Source organism: Hyla sarda, chromosome 8 (genome assembly GCF_029499605.1).
Source record: "Hyla sarda isolate aHylSar1 chromosome 8, aHylSar1.hap1, whole genome shotgun sequence".
Lineage (NCBI taxonomy): Eukaryota > Metazoa > Chordata > Amphibia > Anura > Hylidae > Hyla > Hyla sarda.
Genome location: NC_079196.1, coordinates 47098251 through 47118007, shown reverse-complemented (window position 1 = coordinate 47118007; position 19757 = coordinate 47098251). Strand labels below are relative to the sequence as shown.

Sequence of the window (19757 nt, the reverse complement as noted above, 5' to 3'; positions counted from 1 at the left end):
ATGTTTTAGAGTATATAGAATTTTTTTATTATAATATACTTTGCCTGATTTAAAGACAGCAGCATGGTTATCCACGATGCTGCAGTATTGTACTATTGTTTTGCCCTCTCATGTGCCCGCATCTAACATGGCGCCCTAGGGTTCAGATAACAGCGCTTGCGCATATGTATTTACGCATGCGCAATAGAGAGTGGACAGTTCACGCCAAGTAATCATGTGACCTCTTCCAGCTGTGAACAGATACGATATTGCGGCACTTGCGCACTCGGTATGTGTACAAACACAACGTGGTCCAGAAGGATATGAAGCTGATTGGACATCCATGGTCGTGTTGGCAGGTGAGCGCCGCCTTGAAAACTGGATCTACACCGAATGTTATATATTCTGAGGCACATTATATTATCACTGGAAATCACTGTCAATGTTTTTATACTGCACATATAAGTATATGATTTTGTATTTAACACTGATATCAGTGACCGATTGCGGTCTTTTGAGTATGTTTGTACATTGTTTTGATTTTATACTGGGAAAACCCCCCTCATCTGCATGTGTAATTAGGGGGCCTACTTATATGCACTATGTCTTGCTATTCACTATGCTTGTGAAAGGCTTTATTGTTAAGCCGAAACGTCGCTGTTTTGCACAGATTTGTGAATAAAACCAAAATTTGTTTTGATCAACATTGGAGTGCCGCTTCTACCTCTATTGAATACGTTTTAGGAATCGGTCTGTTCCTGAAGCTGAGCACTCCACCCAGACGGATCTGGAATCCCTATCACAGTGCTCCTCTTCCTCCATAGACTATATATAGATAGATAGATAGATAGAATATAATATTTTTCTTTGAGAAACTCAGAATCAGCATATACTGTAGGCATATTTGTCAATCCACTGTGTGAACATGCCTTAGTTTTCTGTAATGCTTGCTATATTTTGTGTAACCCCTTAAGGACATTTTCACCTTAAGGACCAGAGCATTTTTTGCTCATCTGACCACTGTCACTTTAAACATTAATAGATAATATAAATCCGAGATAGTTTTTTCGTGACATATTCTACTTTATGTCAGTGGTAAATTGTCGTCGATACTTGCATCATTTCTTGGTGAAAAATTCCAAAATTTGATGAAAAATGTGAAAATTTAGCATTTGTTTAACTTTGAAACTCTCTGCTTATAAGGAAAATAGACATAATAAATAAATGATATATTGATTCACATATACAATATGTCTACTTTATATTTTCATCATAAAGTTGACATGTTTTTACTTTTTGAAGACATTAGAGCAATTCTCCAATTTTCCAGAAAATTTTCAAAATCAGAATTTTTCAGGGACCCGTTCAGTTTTGAAGTGGATTTGAAGGGCCTTCATATTAGAAATACCCCATAAATGACCCCATTATAAAAACTGTACCCCTAAAGTATTCAAAATTACATTCAGAAAGTATGTTAACCCTTTAAGTGTTTCACAGGAATAGCAATCTTCATTTTTTACACTGGCATGTTCTTGTAGACCCGGTTTTTGAAATTTTACAAGGGGTAAAATGAGAAAAAGCCCCCAAAATTTGTAACCCAAATTCTCTTGAGTAAGGAAATACCTCATTTGTGGATGGAAAGTGCTCTGTGGGTGCCCTACAAGGCTCAGAAGGGAAGGACCGACAATGGGATTTTGGAGAGTGAGTTTTTCTGAAATGGTTTTTGGGGGTCATGTCACATTTAGGAAGCCCCTATGGTGCCAGAACAGCAAAAGAAAAACCAAAATGGCATACTATTTTGGAAACTGCACCCCTCAAGGAATGTAACAAGGGGTACAGAGAGCCTTAACACCCCACAGGGGTTTGACAACGTTTCGTTAAAGTTGGATGTGTAAATACATTTTTTTTTTCACTAAAATGCTGGTTTTCCCCCAAATTGTAAATTTTTACAAGGGTAATATGAGAAAATTCTCCCCAAAATTTGTAACCCCATCTCTTCTGAGTATAGAAATACCCCATGTGTGGACGTCAAGTGCACTGCGGGTGCACTACAATGCTCAGAAGAGAAGGAGTCACATTTGGCTTTTGGGAAGCAAATTTTGCTGAAATGGTTTTTAGGGGGCATGTCGCATTTAGGAAGCCCCTATGGTGCCAGAACAACAGCAACAAAAAAGAAAACATGGCATACTATTTTGGAAACTACACCCCTCAAGGAACGTAACAAAGAGTACAGTGAGTCTTTACACCCCACTGGTGTTTGACAAATTTCCGCTAAAGTTGGATGTGAAAATGAAAAATTAGATTTTTTTTTTACAAAAATGCTGGTGTTACCCCAAATTTTTCATTTTCACAAGGGGTAATAGGATAAAAAGTCTCCCAAAATTTGTAACCCCATTTCTTCTCAGTATGGAAATACCCCATGTGTGGACGTCAAGTGCTCTGCAGGCGAACTACAATGCTCAGAAGAGGAGGAGCTCCATTGAGCTTTTGGAGAGAGAATTTGGTTGAAAGAGAAGTCAAGGGCCATGTGCATTTACAAAGCCCCCCGTGGTGCCAGAACAGGGGAACCCCCACATGTGACCACATTTTGGAAACTACACCCCTCACAGAATGTAATAAGGGGTGCAGTGAGCATTCACACCCCACTGGCGTTTAACAGATCTTTGGAACAGTGGGCTGTGCAAATGAAAAATAATATTTTTCATTTTCATGGACCACTGTTCCAAAAATCTGTCAGACACCTGTGGGGTGTAAATGCTCACTGTACCCCTTATTCAATTCTGTGAGGGGTGCAGTTTCCAAAATGGGGTCACATGTGGTCCATTGTTCTTGCACTATGGGGGCTTTGTAAACACACGGCCTTCAATTTCGAGCACATTCTCTCTCCCAAAGCCCAATGGCGCACCTTCTCTTCTGAGTATTGTAGTTCGCCCGCAGAGCACTTTACATCCACATATGAGGTATGTTCTTACTCAGAAGGGTTACAAATTTTGGGGGGCTTTTTTCCTATTCTCCCTTGTGAAAATGAAAAATGTAGAAAAACTCCAGCATTTTAGTGAAAATGTTTTTTTTTTTTCATTTTCCCATCCAACTTTAACGAAAATTCGCAAACACCTGTGGGGTGTTAAGACTCACTATACCCTTTGTTACATTCCGAGAGGGGTGTAGTTTCCAAAATGGGGTCACATCTGGGTATTTATTGTTTTGCGTTTAGACCTCAAATATACATAGTGTGCTTTCACTTCTTAGCCATGTTGTGTGCCTGCAGAGGACTTTACACCCACATATGGGGTATTTCCGTACTCAGGAGAAATTACGTAACAAATTTTGGGGGTCTTTTTTTTCCTTATTTAACAGATGGACTCCCATTATTAACTCAAACTTTTTTTTTTCTAATAAGGTATGAGGTATGTGAAATGTTTTTTCTAAATAGGACAACCCCTTTAAGAATGGCAGTGTGTGTAGCAGAAAACTTTTTAATTTAACTAATGTCTACCTCGGCTGTCATTGCAGATTCTTTATCACCGGTATAAGCAATAAAAAGGATTGACAGCGCTCCAATAAAATCCCCTTCCAAACAGGGAGGAATTAAGTGTTTATATGGCTCCCTTTAAAGTTCAACATGGAATCCCCATTACAGTTCTATTGAAGTAAAAAACATTGGCACAGAGGGTAAGTGAAATGTGTTTTTTTTTTTTTTTAACTTGCTGAACCCATAAGGTTCTGGGTTCAATCCCCAGACAGGACAGATGATTATTGAATTAAAGGGGTATTCCTGGAAAAAACTTTTTTTTTTTTTACATATCAACTGGCTCCAGAAAGTTAAACAGATTTGTAAATTACTTCTATTAAAAAATCTTAATCCTTCCAATAATTATCAGCTGCTGAAGGTGAGTTGTTCTTTTCTGTCTGGCAACAGTGCTCTCTGCTGACATCTCTGCTTGTCTCGGGAACTGCACAGAGTAGAAGAGGTTTGCTATGGGGATTTGCTTCTACTCTGGACAGTTCCCGAGACACGTGTCATCAGAGAGCACTTAGACAGAAAAGACCAACTCAACTTCAGCAGCTCATAAATACTGAAAGGATTAAGATTTTTTAATAGAAGTCATTTTACAAATTTGTTTAACTTTCTGGAGCCAGTTGATATATATATATATATATATATATATATATATATATATATATATATATATATATATATATATATGTAAAAAAAGTTTTTGACTTGATAACCCCTTTAAGTTGCCAATGTTTATATGGCTCCTTTATAACAACGTATTGGACATGTTTAAAGTAAAAAAATGGAACCCCCATTTCAAACTTAGAAATGATCCCACTGTTGATCTTTAAGGATAAGTTATGAAACAGTTCTAATTAAGTAAGAAGCAGTGGCTTGCTGAATCCATAAGGTTCTGGGTTCAATCCCCAGACAGGACAGATGATTATAGAATTAATCACTGTGCTGGAACAGGTGGAAAATGTTGGAGAACTTGGAGGGGTACATTTTCAGTAAAGTTCCCGAGTGCCAAATTCATCAAGGGGCATACGACTTTTCATGAATTTGCTGCTGGGAGTTAAAAAACAAGGGGACTTTTCATGACTAAAATAGTGAAAAATAATAGACAAGTATTGATGAATTCCACTAATTATCCTGTTGGAGGACCCATGAGCTGTGACTGGAAGAGTACCAAAGATTTTGTACCAACATTTCTGTATTCGTAGCCCGAGATAGATGTCAACGCAACGGCATAAAAACTGAAAGCGACGTGTTTGGAAGATAGATAACGCACAAAGCAATTGATGGAGTCAATGGGGGAGATTCATCAAAACCTGTCCAGAGGAAAAGTTGCTGAGTTGCCCATAGCAACCAATCAGATCGCTTCTTTCATTTTTAACAAGGCCTCTGCAAAATGAAAGAAGCGATCTGGTTGGTTGCTATGGGCAACTCTTTTTCTCAGTACAGTGGTCTCTCAAGTTACAATATTAATTGGTTCCAGGACGACCATTGTATGTTGAAACCATTGTATGTTGAGACCATAACTCTATGGAAACCTGGTAATTGGTTCTGAAGCCACCAAAATGTCATCCAAAAAATAGGAAAAAGTGAGAATTAAAGATAAATAAGTAGATAACTAATACAAATAAAGCAAATCCTTACATATAAAAGTAAGAAAGATCTGCTGGGAACTGTAAATCACTGTCTATGTCAGTGTTTCCCAACCAGGGTGCCTCCAGGTGTTGCAAAACTACATCTCCCAGCATGCCCGGACAGCCGTTGGCTGTCCGGGCATGCTGGGAGTTGTAGTTTTGCAACAGCTGGAGGCACGCTGGTTGGGAAACAATGGTTTAAGTAGTGGACAGGAGCTTCTTTAGGGTCCTATACAGTACACACAGTGTCCCAAATGGAGCCGCCCTTACTTGGTGTCCAAAAGGAGCAGCTAACCCTGGCACAGGTAAGGAGTAGTACAGAACTTGTAGTTCCTCCCTGTACTGTAGGGGGCGCTACCAGACACCAGTCAGTGCAGGCACTTCAGTCATAGAGGGGATTTACCAGTGAATGCCCATTCTGATTGGTCAGTTCCTCCAGTTGTGACACGTTTCACATATTTGGACTGTCTGTACATTGTATGTTGAGTCTGGTTTCAACTTACAATGGTCCAGAAAAAACATTGTATGTTGAAACTATTGTATGTTGAGGCCATTGTAAGTTGAGGGATCACTGTACAGGGTTTGATAAATCTCCCCCAATGTTTTTGACCTATAAGAAATCAGTAAAAATGAAATGGGATTCTTATATATATAGAGAGAAGATTTTTACTACCATCTAAACAGAAGAAACAGAGATTACTGTTACGCCGAGCGCTCCGGGTCCCCGCTCCTCCCCGGAGCGCTCGCTTCACCTCCTCCGCTGCAGCGCCCCGGTCACGTCCTCTGACCCGGGGCGCTGCGATCCTGCTGCTAGCCGGGATGCGATTCGCGATGCGGGTAGCGCCCGCTCGCGATGCGCACCCCGGCTCTCCTACCTGACTCGCTCCCCGTCTGTTCTGTCCCGGCGCGCGCGGCCCCGCTCCCTAGGGCGCGCGCGCGCCGGGTCTCTGCGATTTAAAGGGCCACTGCGCCGCTGATTGGCGCAGTGGTTCCAATTAGAGTTATCACCTGTGCACTCCCTATATTACCTCACTTCCCTTGCACTCCCTTGCCGGATCTTGTTGCCTTAGTGCCAGTGAAAGCGTTCCTTGTGTGTCCCTTGCCAGTGTTTCCAGACCTTCTGCCGTTGCCCCTGACTACGATCCTTGCTGCCTGCCCCGACCTTCTGCTACGTCCGACCTTGCTTCTGCCTACTCCCTTGTACCGCGCCTATCTTCAGCAGCCAGAGAGGTGAGCCGTTGCTAGTGGATACGACCTGGTCACTACCGCCGCAGCAAGACCATCCCGCTTTGCGGCGGGCTCTGGTGAAAACCAGTAGTGGCTTAGAACCGGTCCACTAGCACGGTCCACGCCAATCCCTCTCTGGCACAGAGGGTCCACTACCTGCCAGCCGGCATCGTGACAGTAGATCCGGCCATGGATCCCGCTGAAGTTCCTCTGCCAGTTGTCGCTGACCTCACCACGGTGGTCGCCCAGCAGTCACAACAGATTGCGCAACAAGGCCAACAGCTGTCTCAACTGACCGTTATGCTACAACAGTTGCTACCACAGCTTCAGCAGTCATCTCCTCCGCCAGCTCCTGCACCTCCTCCGCAGCGAGTGGCCGCTCCTGGGATACGCTTATCCTTGCCGGATAAGTTTGATGGGGACTCTAAGTTTTGCCGTGGCTTCCTTTCCCAATGTTCCCTGCATCTGGAGATGATGTCGGACCTGTTTCCCACTGAAAGGTCTAAGGTGGCTTTCGTAGTCAGTCTTCTGTCCGGAAAAGCCCTGTCATGGGCCACACCGCTCTGGGACCGCAATGACCCCGTCACTGCCTCAGTACACTCCTTCTTCTCGGAAATCCGAAGTGTCTTTGAGGAACCTGCCCGAGCCTCTTCTGCTGAGACTGCCCTGTTGAACCTGGTCCAGGGTAATTCTTCCGTTGGCGAGTATGCCGTACAATTCCGTACACTTGCTTCAGAATTGTCCTGGAATAATGAGGCCCTCTGCGCGACCTTCAAAAAAGGCCTATCCAGCAACATTAAAGATGTTCTGGCCGCACGAGAAATTCCTGCTAATCTACATGAACTTATTCACCTAGCCACTCGCATTGACATGCGTTTTTCTGAAAGGCGTCAGGAACTCCGCCAAGATATGGACTCTGTTCGCACGAGGCGTTTCGTCTCCTCGGCTCCTCTCTCCTCTGGTCCCCTGCAATCTGTTCCTGTGCCTCCCGCCGTGGAGGCTATGCAGGTCGACCGGTCTCGCCTGACACCTCAAGAGAGGACACGACGCCGTATGGAGAACCTCTGCCTGTACTGTGCTAGTACCGAACACTTCCTGAGGGATTGTCCTATCCGTCCTCCCCGCCTGGAAAGACGTACGCTGACTCCGCACAAAGGTGAGACAGTCCTTGATGTCTACTCCGCTTCTCCACGTCTTACTGTGCCTGTGCGGATGTCTGCTTCTGCCTTCTCCTTCTCTACAGTGGCCTTCTTGGACTCTGGTTCTGCAGGAAATTTTATTTTGGCCTCTCTCGTCAACAGGTTCAACATCCCAGTGACCAGTCTCGCCAGACCCCTCTACATCAATTGTGTAAATAATGAAAGATTGGACTGTACCATACGTTTCCGCACGGAGCCCCTTCTTATGAGCATCGGATCTCATCATGAGAGGATTGAACTTTTGGTCCTCCCCAATTGCACCTCGGAGATTCTCCTTGGACTTCCCTGGCTTCAACTTCATTCCCCAACCCTGGATTGGTCCACTGGGGAGATCAAGAGTTGGGGGTCCTCTTGTTCCAAGAACTGTCTAAAACCGGTTCCCAGTAACCCTTGCCGTAACTCTGTGGTTCCTCCAGTAACCGGTCTCCCCAAGGCCTATATGGACTTCGCGGATGTTTTCTGCAAAAAACAAGCTGAGACTCTACCTCCTCACAGGCCTTATGATTGCCCTATCGACCTCCTCCCGGGTACTACTCCACCCCGGGGCAGAATTTATCCTCTCTCTGCCCCAGAGACTCTTGCCATGTCCGAATACGTCCAGGAGAATCTAAAAAGGGGCTTTATCCGTAAATCCTCCTCTCCTGCCGGAGCCGGATTTTTCTTTGTCTCCAAAAAAGATGGCTCCCTACGTCCTTGCATTGACTACCGCGGTCTTAATAAAATCACGGTTAAGAACCGCTACCCCTTACCCCTCATCTCTGAACTCTTTGATCGCCTCCAAGGTGCCCACATCTTCACTAAATTGGACTTAAGAGGCGCCTATAACCTCATCCGCATCAGAGAGGGGGACGAGTGGAAAACGGCATTTAACACCAGAGATGGACACTTTGAGTATCTGGTCATGCCCTTTGGACTGTGCAATGCCCCTGCCGTCTTCCAAGACTTTGTCAATGAAATTTTTCGTGATCTATTATACTCCTGTGTTGTGGTATATCTGGACGATATCCTAATTTTTTCTGCCAATCTAGAGGAACACCGCCGGCATGTCCGTATGGTTCTTCAGAGACTTCGTGACAACCAACTCTATGCCAAAATTGAGAAATGTCTGTTTGAATGCCAATCTCTTCCTTTTCTAGGATATTTGGTCTCTGGCCAGGGACTACAGATGGATCCAGACAAACTCTCTGCCGTCTTAAATTGGCCACGCCCCTCCGGACTCCGTGCTATCCAACGCTTTTTGGGGTTCGCCAATTATTACAGGCAATTTATTCCACATTTTTCTACCATTGTGGCTCCTATCGTGGCTTTAACCAAGAAAAATGCTGATCCCAAGTCCTGGCCTCCTCAAGCAGAAGACTCCTTTAAACAACTCAAGTCTGCCTTTTCTTCGGCTCCCGTGCTCTCCAGACCTGACCCTTCCAAACCCTTCCTATTGGAGGTTGATGCCTCCTCAGTAGGAGCTGGAGCTGTTCTTCTACAAAAAAATCCTTCCGGGCATGCTGTCACTTGTGGTTTTTTCTCTAGGACCTTCTCTCCAGCGGAGAGGAACTACTCCATCGGGGATCGAGAACTTCTAGCCATTAAATTAGCACTTGAGGAATGGAGGCATCTGCTGGAGGGATCAAGATTTCCTGTTATTATCTACACCGACCACAAGAACCTCTCCTACCTCCAGTCGGCCCAACGGCTGAATCCTCGCCAGGCCCGGTGGTCTCTGTTCTTTGCCCGATTTAATTTTGAGATTCACTTTCGTCCTGCCGATAAGAACATTAGAGCCGATGCTCTCTCTCGTTCCTCGGATGCCTCAGAAGTTGATCTCCCTCCGCAACACATCATTCCACCTGACTGCCTGATCTCCACTTCTCCTGCCTCCATCAGACAGACTCCTCCAGGAAAGACCTTTGTTTCTCCACGCCAACGCCTCGGAATCCTCAAATGGGGTCACTCCTCCCATCTCGCAGGTCATGCGGGCATCAAGAAATCTGTGCAACTCATCTCCCGCTTCTATTGGTGGCCAACTCTGGAGACGGATGTTGGGGACTTTGTGCGAGCCTGCACTATCTGTGCCCGGGATAAGACTCCTCGCCAGAAGCCCGCTGGTTTTCTTCATCCTCTGCCTGTCCCCGAACAGCCTTGGTCTCTGATTGGTATGGATTTTATTACTGATTTACCCCCTTCCCGTGGCAACACCGTTATTTGGGTGGTCGTTGATCGATTCTCCAAAATGGCACATTTCATTCCTCTTCCTGGTCTTCCTTCTGCGCCTCAGTTGGCTAAACAATTTTTTGTACACATTTTTCGTCTTCACGGGTTGCCTACGCAGATTGTCTCGGATAGAGGGGTCCAATTCGTGTCTAAATTCTGGAGAGCTCTCTGTAAACAACTCAAGATTAAATTAAATTTTTCCTCTGCATATCATCCCCAGTCCAATGGACAAGTAGAAAGAATTAACCAGATCCTGGGTGATTATTTGCGACATTTTGTTTCCTCCCGCCAGGATGACTGGGCAGATCTCCTTCCATGGGCCGAATTCTCGTATAACTTCAGGGTCTCTGAATCTTCCTCCAAATCCCCATTTTTCGTGGTGTACGGCCGTCACCCTCTTCCCCCCCTCCCTACCCCCTTGCCCTCTGGTCTGCCCGCTGTGGATGAAATTTCTCGTGACCTTTCCATTATATGAAGAGAGATCCTGGGAACCTGAGGACAACATCCTTGACAAAAGTCTGCTCCTCAGGTTCTCAGGCTCCAAGAAGAGGGGGAGACCCAAGGGGGGGGGTACTGTTACGCCGAGCGCTCCGGGTCCCCGCTCCTCCCCGGAGCGCTCGCTTCACCTCCTCCGCTGCAGCGCCCCGGTCACGTCCTCTGACCCGGGGCGCTGCGATCCTGCTGCTAGCCGGGATGCGATTCGCGATGCGGGTAGCGCCCGCTCGCGATGCGCACCCCGGCTCTCCTACCTGACTCGCTCCCCGTCTGTTCTGTCCCGGCGCGCGCGGCCCCGCTCCCTAGGGCGCGCGCGCGCCGGGTCTCTGCGATTTAAAGGGCCACTGCGCCGCTGATTGGCGCAGTGGTTCCAATTAGAGTTATCACCTGTGCACTCCCTATATTACCTCACTTCCCTTGCACTCCCTTGCCGGATCTTGTTGCCTTAGTGCCAGTGAAAGCGTTCCTTGTGTGTCCCTTGCCAGTGTTTCCAGACCTTCTGCCGTTGCCCCTGACTACGATCCTTGCTGCCTGCCCCGACCTTCTGCTACGTCCGACCTTGCTTCTGCCTACTCCCTTGTACCGCGCCTATCTTCAGCAGCCAGAGAGGTGAGCCGTTGCTAGTGGATACGACCTGGTCACTACCGCCGCAGCAAGACCATCCCGCTTTGCGGCGGGCTCTGGTGAAAACCAGTAGTGGCTTAGAACCGGTCCACTAGCACGGTCCACGCCAATCCCTCTCTGGCACAGAGGGTCCACTACCTGCCAGCCGGCATCGTGACAATTACATTAGCCTAAAAGAAAAGAATCATGGAGTGTGGAGAATTGGATGAAAGTGATATTCAATGTCGAATCACCAATCTGCATTGACCACAATAAAATAAAAATGACGCCTAATGATAACCATCATGGGGCTGGGTGTCAGTCAAAACACCAGCGGAGATAACAACCATTATTATTTACCCTTTCAATGTACAGATAGATATTTATAGAAAATAGGTTTTGGCGACGTTGGCTGTCCGGGCATGCTGGGAGTTGTAGTTTTGCAACAGCTGGAGGCACATCGATTGAGAAACACAGGAATGAAGGGTCCTTAAACCCTTAAGGACGCAGGACGTAAATGTACGTCCTGGTGAGGTGGTACTTAACGCACCAGGACGTACATTTACGTCCTAAGCATAACCGCGGGCATCGGAGCGATGCCCGTGTCATGCGTGGCTGATCCCGGCTGCTGATCGCAGCCAGGGACCCGCTGGCAATGGCCGACGCCCGCGATCTCGCGGGCGTCCGCCATTAACCCCTCAGGTGCCGGGATCAATATAGATCCCGGCATCTGCGGCAGTTCGCGATTTAAATGAACGATCGGATCGCCCGCAGCGCTGCTGCGGGGATCCGATCATTCATAACGCCGCACGGAGGTCCCCTCTCCTTCCTCCGTGCGGCTCCCGTCGTCTCCTGCTCTGGTCTGAGATCGAGCAGACCAGAGCAGGAGATGACCGATAATACTGATCTGTTCTATGTCCTATACATAGAACAGATCAGTATTAGCAATCATGGTAAAAATGTAGAAAAATGTAAAAGTAAAAGTAAAAAAAAGTGAAAAATCCCCTCCCCCAATAAAAAAGTAAAACGTCAGTTTTTTCCTATTTTACCCCCAAAAAGCGTAAAATTTTTTTTATAGACATATTTGGTATCGCCGCGTGCGTAAATGTCCAAACTATTAAAATAAAATGTTAATGATCCCGTACGGTGAACGGCGTGAACGGAAAAAAAAAAAAATTCCTACTTTTTTTATACATTTTATTAAAAAAAAAATTATAAAAAATGTATTAAAAGTTTTTTATATGCAAATGTGGTATCAAAAAAAAGTACAGATCATGGCGCAAAAAATTAGCCCCCATACCGCCACTTATACGGAAAAATAAAAAAGTTAGAGGTCATCAAAATAAAGGGATTATAAACGTACTAATTTGGTTAAAAAGTTTGTGATTTTTTTGAAGCGCAACAATAATATAAAAGTATATAATAATGGGTATCATTTTAATTGTATTGACCCTCAGAATAAAGAACACATGTCATTTTTACCATAAATTGTACGGCGTGAAAACAAAACCTTCCAAAATTAGCAAAATTGCGTTTTTCGTTTTAATTTCCCCACAAAAATAGTGTTTTTTGGTTGCGCCATACATTTTATGATATAATGAGTGATGTCATTACAAAGGACAACTGGTCGCGCAAAAAACAAGCCCTCATACTAGTCTGTGGATGAAAATATAAAAGAGTTATGATTTTTAGAAGGCGAGGAGGAAAAAATGAAAACGTAAAAATTAAATTGTCTGAGTCCTTAAGGCCAAAATGGGCTGAGTCCTTAAGGGGTTAAAGGTGTACTCCTCTGGAAAACATTTTTTTTTAATCAACTGTTGCCAGAAATTTAAACAGATTTGTAAATTACTTCTATTTAAAAATCTTAATCCTTCTAGAACTTATCAGCTTCTATTTGCTCCACAGGAAGTTCTTTTCTTTTTGAATTTCCTTTCTGTCTGACCACAGTGCTCTCTGCTGACACCTCTGTCCATTTTAGGAACTGTCTGGAGCAGGAGAGGTTTCCTATGAAGATTTGCTCCTACTCTGGACAGTTCCTAAAATGAACAGAGATGTCAGCAGAGAGCACTGTGGTCAGACAGAAAGGAAATTCAAAAAGAAAAGAACTTCCTGTGGAGCAAATAGAAGCTGATAAGTTCTAGAAGGATTAAGATTTTTAAATAGAAGTAATTTACAAATCTGTTTAACTTTCTGGCAACAGTTGATTAAAAACAAAATGTTTTCCAGGGCAGTACCCCTTTAAGAACCCTTTATCCCTGTGTTTCTCAATCAACTGTTGCCAGAAAGTTAAACAGATTTGTAAATTACTTCTATTTAAAAATCTTGATCCTTCTAGTACTTATCAGCTTCTATTTGTTCCACAGGAAGTTCTTTTCTTTTTGAATTTCCTTTCTGTCTGACCACAGTGCTCTCTGCTGACATCTCTGTTAATTTTAGCAACTGTCCAGAGTAGGAGCAAATCCCCATAGGAAACCTCTCCTGCTCCAGACAGTTCCTGAAATGGACAGAGGTGTCAGCAGAGAGCACTGTGGTCAGACAGAAAGGAAATTAAAAAAGAAAATAACTTCCTGTGGAGCAAATAGAAGCTGATTAGTACTAGAAGGATTATGATTTTTAAATCAAAGTAATTTACAAATCTGTTTAACTTTCTGGCACCAGTTGATAAAAAAAAAAATGTTTTCCAGGGGAGTACCCCTTTAAACAGGAATGTGCAGCTCATATAAGAACATATTAGTGTTATTCCCTATTATCTTATACAACAATGCCAAGGAGAAGCGAGCATAGCAATGGCTGGATATTACAAGTAAAGGCTTTTACTTGTAAAGGGTCAAAGGACAACTGCAGCGCAATATACACTTATCCCCTATCTACAAGATAGGGGATAAGTGTTTGATCGCGGGGGGTCCGACCGCTGGGACCCCCCACGATCTCCTGTACGGGGGGCGTGCCTGCCGCAGCATGACGTTGCAGCCGGCACGCCTTCTCCATACATCTCTATGGGAGAGGCGGGGAGGCAGCGTTCGTGCCTCCCCGGCTCCCCCATAGAACTGTATGGGGAAGGGGAGGAGACGGGGCGTCACCGTCGACCTCTAGGTCGACGCTACGTGCCTTAGCGCTCACTATGAGCGCTAATGGCGGCGCCCCATCAGGGAGATCTTGGGGGGTTCCAGCGGTCGGAACCCCCCCGATATCAAACACTTATCCCCTATCTTGTAGATAGGGGATAAGTGTATATTGCGCTGCAGTTGTCCTTTAAGTTGTCGGGTCGAACTTCATCCAGATCACCTGGATGCGGGCTGACCCCATGCCTCCCTGCAGATATATACATGTGTGAAACTCACTTTTAATATGTACGACTAAGGGTGCACTACGACACCTGAAACGTGTCACATTGTCCATGTGTGTTCCTGTATGCTGGCTTTTCATTCAATAAAGAAGAACCCTCTTTTTGGCACAATATCCTTTCGCTGGACATTTCTTTTTTATTGCTGGAAGTTGTAGTTTTGCAACAGCTGGAGGCACACTGGTTGAGAAACACAGGGATGAATGGTCTTTAAAGGGGTACTCCCCTGGAAAACATTTTTTTTAATCAACTGTTGCCAGAAAGTTAAACAGATTTGTAAATTACTTCTATTTAAAAATCTTAATCCTTCTAGTACTTATCAGCTTCTATTTGCTCCACAGAAAGTTATTTTCTTTTTTGAATTTCCTTTCTGTCTGACCACAGTGCTCTCTGCTGACATTTCTGTTCCAGAGTAGGAGCAAATCCCCATAGGAAACCTCTCCTGCTCCAGACAGTTCCTAAAATGGACAAAGGTGTCAGCAGAGAGCACTGTGGTTAGACTTAAAAGGAAATTCAAAAAGAAAATAACTTCCTGTGGAGCAAACAGAAGCTGATAAGTACTGGAAGGATTAAGATTTTTAAATAGAAGTAATTTAAAAATCTGTTTAACTTTCTGGCACCAGTTGTTTAAAAAATTTTTTTTTCCAGGGGAGTATCCCTTTAAACAGGAATGTGCTGCTCATATAAGAACATATTAGTGTTATTCCCTATTATCTTATCCAACAATGCCAAGGAGAAGCGAGCATAGCAATGGCTGGATATTTCGATGTTGCTAAGCTACAAACAAGCCGAGTTTACTTAGGAATCTCTCATTCTATGCAGAAAGGAATAAGACTGAATGGAAAGACATTTAGAGAGGCAGGGTCAAGGTTATAGAGTAAATGGAGACATCACTCGCAGATGGGTTGGAGTAAAAGGGTTGTACAAATATTAGGAATAAATAAGAAATAAATTATAGAGGACAGAATAGGAAGACGTCGCACAGATAGAGCTTCTGCAATCTATAGCCATTGGAATGATATATAAACAAGACATAAAGGTTAACACTACATGGACACGTTATTCATGTAACAGAATGGATATATAGCTCATGAATGTTTTCCTGCTGGGTTTCGGATGGGCACACAACCCACTAAGGCAGCCCGAAATGTTATGGAAGGCTTCGGCTAGCCTTATTGCATAAGACGATACAGTCGCAGGTTGCACCCTTCTCTTCTGCAATGGAAAACAAGGGTGCGAAATTAAAACTTTGGTATCTCCTTGTATGATATAAGGATGTCATCGTGAGTACCCTCGGGGCATCCATGTGGGGTTTGGTGTAGGGTATTTATTAGGATTTCTACCAGTTAGTTGAGGCACATTGGGGGAGATTTATCAAAACCTGTGTGAAGGAAAAGTTGTCCAGTTGCCCATAGCTACCAGTCAGATCACTTCTTTTATTTTTCAGAGAACTTTTCAAAAATGATAGAAGCGATCTGATTGGTTGCTATGGGCCACTGGTCAACTTTTTCTCTGGAGGTGTGGCGGAAAAAAACCTTATTGGGCGCTGTTTTTGTTTCCAGTAAATTCAGGCAGATGCTGGATGTAGTAAACATGCTGTCAAGCACTGTGTTTATTGATAAATTATAAATAGTAAAACCAAAGACGCGTTTCAGAGGGACAGACCTCCTTCCTCAGGTGCCAATCTGAGGAAGGATGTCTGTCCCTCCGAAACGCGTCATTGGTTTTACTATTTATTAGTTGTCAATAAACACAGTGCTTGACAGCATGTTTACTACATCCAGCATCTGCCTGAATTTACTGGAAACAAAAAAAACAGCGCCCAATAAGGTTTTTTTCCGCCACACCTCCAGAGAAAAAGTTGACCAGTTGCCCATAGCTACCAGTCAGATCACTTCTTTTATTTTTCAGAGAACTTTTCAAAAATGATAGAAGCGATCTGATTGGTTGCTATGGGCCACTGGTCAACTTTTTCTCTGGAGGTGTGGCGGAAAAAAACCTTATTGGGCGCTGTTTTCGTTTCCAGTAAACTCAGGCAGATGCTGGATGTAGTAAACATGCTGTCAAGCACTGTGTTTATTGATAAATAATAAATAGTAAAACCAATGACGCGTTTCGGAGGGACAGACATCCTTCCTCAGATTGGCACCTGAGGAAGGAGGTCTGTCCCTCCGAAACGCGTCTTTGGTTTTAATATTTATCATTTATCAATAAACACAGTGCTTGACAGCACTTTTACTACATCCAGCATCTGCCTGAAGATACTGGAAACAAGAACAGTGCCCAATAAGGTTTTTTTCCGCCACACCTCCAGTTTCTGCATGGGAGAAGTTGCTTTTCTTCTTTCCCATTCCACCTTGGGCTCAGCAATTCATCTCCAGATATCTACAGTACCCCTCTGGGGTGATATGCGCAATATTATCTACCATCAGGTGAGCGGCCATCTTTAAGAGCCCTGTCCCTGTTGATCTGGTTACCCTGGGTAATACACGAGGCAATGCCTTCCTTTTTCTTTTCTTCTAAACTTTTCCTCTGCACAGGTTTTGCTAAATCCCCCAATACTGTGTAATTCAGAATTATAATTATAAAAGTGCATGTCATAGTACTGTATGACATCGAGAGGAAGTGCCAGTCATTTGGAATGGCCAGTGTGTAATACTGCTTTTGCCCTGTAGTGGCTGCTGCAGGGGCATTGAATGGCCAGACAGATGATTGCTTAAGAACAGTGGTCTCAAACTGTGGCCCTCCAGATGTTGTCCGGGCATGCTGGGAGTTGAAGTTTTGCAACATCTGGAGGGCCACAGTTTGAGACCACTGCTTTAGAACCTTTACATACACAGTGATCACCTGATCCATGGAGCAGCTTCGGTATACTGATACAGAGTTCCTAATTGCCTGCGTAGGCATACTTGATTTATACAATTCTGTAATCCTGCATTTACAACAAGGTTGAACTTTTGCAGCTTACTGTATACTGTTTACACATTGAACTTAATCATAAAACCGTCTGCATTTAGCTCCTAAGCTCCCCTAGTGGTGGCTGTGGGCAGGCAGAATTTTATCATTTAATTATATGACTTTGTAGAGGATTCGGAGCCCTGTATTATAAAAAAAAAAAAAAAAAAAAAAAACTTAATAGGTGGCACGAGAGAGCAAGTTTTCATCGTTCTGTGGAGGAGGGCTACTCTTGGCAATTTTTCCCAGTGAAGCATTGCATGGCCTATAAGACTTTACACACCAGTTTAGTGGTCTCCTCAAGCAGAAACAATACTTCGTAAGACTAGCTGCTTTCCATTGTGGTAAGAGTCAGTTGGCATTGGAGATCTGGAACAGTAAACCCTGTGTTCTTCTCATTGGAGCTCTGGTGCCGGTGTGAGGTGCAGAACTGTGCCCCATGCAATTTTGCATTGGCCCCTCCCCTCAGCTGTCCGGAGATTTCCTAACATACAGCGAGGGGAGGGGAAAGCGGAGCTGTGCAGGATGCAGTTCTGCAATTCCTTCAGCCCCGAACACAGCTCCTGAGGGAGGTACACAGCCCCTTGGATGTAGATTTTCATAGCTGTCAAAATCTACTTCCAGGAGCGGGGCTGTGAGAATCTACATCCTCCTCCTGAGGGAGGTACAGAACTGTGTCCTGCCCAGCTCCGCCTTCCCCTCCCCTCGCTCTCCGGACAGCTAAGGGGAGGGACCAACGCAAAATTGCCTGGGGAGCAGTTCTGCACCTCACAGCGGTACACCCCATGATCATCTCTTTGAAGTTCTGATAGCAGTACACCTTGTGTACATCTCATTGGAGTTCCGGTAGCAGTACACCCTGTGATCATTTTATTGGCGTTCCAGTAGAGGTATACCCCATCATCATCTGTTTGGAGTTCTGGTAGAAGTACACCCTGTGATCAACTCATTAGAATTTTGATAGCAGTTCACCCTTTGGTAATCTTATTGGAGTTCTGGTAGCGGTACACCCTGTGAACATCTCTTTCGAGTTCTGGTAGCGGTACACCCTGTGATCATATCTTTGCAGTTCTGGTAGCGGTATACCCTATGGTCACCTCCTTGGAGGTCTGGTAGCGGCATACCCCATGATCATCTCAATGTACTTAGCGGCATACCCCATGATCATCTCAATGTACTTAGCAGCATACCCCATGATAATCTCAATGTACTTAGCGGCATACCCCATGATAATCTCAATGTACTTAGCGGCATACCCCATGATCATCTCAATGTACTTAGCGGCATACCCCATTATCCTCTCGATGTACTTAGCGGCATACCCCATGATCCTCTCGATGTACTTAGCGGCATACCCCATGATCATCTCGATGTACTTAGCGGCATACCCCATGATAATCTCAATGTACTTAGCGGCATACCCCATGATCATCTCAATGTACTTAGCGGCATACCCCATTATCCTCTTGATGTACTTAGCGGCATACCCCATGATCCTCTCGATGTACTTAGCGGCATACCCCATGATCCTCTCGATGTACTTAGCGGCATACCCCATGATCCTCTCGATGTACTTAGCGGCATACCCCATGATCATCTCGATGTACTTAGCGGCATACCCCATGATAATCTCAATGTACTTAGCGGCATACCCCATGATCATCTCAATGTACTTAGCGGCATACCCCATTATCCTCTTGATGTACTTAGCGGCATACCCCATGATCCTCTCGATGTACTTAGCGGCATACCCCATGATCATCTCGATGTACTTAGCGGCATACCCCATGATCATCTCAATGTACTTAGCGGCATACCCCATGATCCTCTCGATGTACTTAGCGGCATACCCCATGATCCTCTCGATGTACTTAGCGGCATACCCCATGATCATCTCAATGTACTTAGCGGCATACCCCATGATCATCTCAATGTACTTAGCGGCATACCCCATGATCATCTCAATGTACTTAGCAGCATACCCCATGATCATCTCAATGTACTTAGCGGCATACCCCATGATCATCTCAATGTACTTAGCGGCATACCCCATGATCATCTCAATGTACTTAGCGGCATACCCCATGATCATCTCAATGTACTTAGCGGCATACCCCATGATCATCTCAATGTACTGAGAAGTTATAGAAAATAGATGACCCTTTTAAATGCTATGGCCAGCATGTACATGACGCGGGCGGCCATAATTATGTAAATGACATAAAATATATTCCAGTGTTCCTTTGTGCTGCTGAATCAGTTTTTTTTTTCCTTTTTTCCGGCCGTTTCTTTTTACCTGAATTTCTGCTGAATGACTTTAATCCATTATGTGCAGCTTATCTGCCTCCTGCAGTATTGTATTGATTGTGATGTCATATGGGCTATTGATGTTGTACTAACATATGCAGATAGGCTTTGTGAAAAACATCTGCACGTTGTATGCTACATTTAGCTATGCTGTTTACAAGATAATTGCACTTTGGATCCGGGAATACAGACTGACACGGAGAGGTTCAGATGAGGCACTTGTAAGAACATCCAGTCGCATGTGTTCTCCAATTATACAACATTGTCTGCATGGAAAATTGAGTGGCTATGAATCA

At 44.5% G+C, this 19757-nt stretch overlaps 1 protein-coding gene and 1 long non-coding RNA gene across 3 annotated transcripts in view; one reads left to right on the top strand and one right to left on the bottom strand.

Moving 5' to 3' along the window:
* Nucleotides 1-19757, bottom strand: part of CSRNP3 (cysteine and serine rich nuclear protein 3) — a 150571-nt gene that overhangs the window by 89261 nt on the left and 41553 nt on the right. The window lies entirely within an intron of this gene.
* LOC130284493 (uncharacterized) overlaps nucleotides 1-19757 on the top strand; it is a 66720-nt gene that overhangs the window by 37984 nt on the left and 8979 nt on the right. Inside the window, exons 3-4 of the long non-coding RNA XR_008847052.1 lie at nucleotides 231-338; nucleotides 3493-3651. This is a non-coding gene — a long non-coding RNA (uncharacterized LOC130284493). The remainder of the gene's footprint in view (nucleotides 1-230; nucleotides 339-3492; nucleotides 3652-19757) is intronic.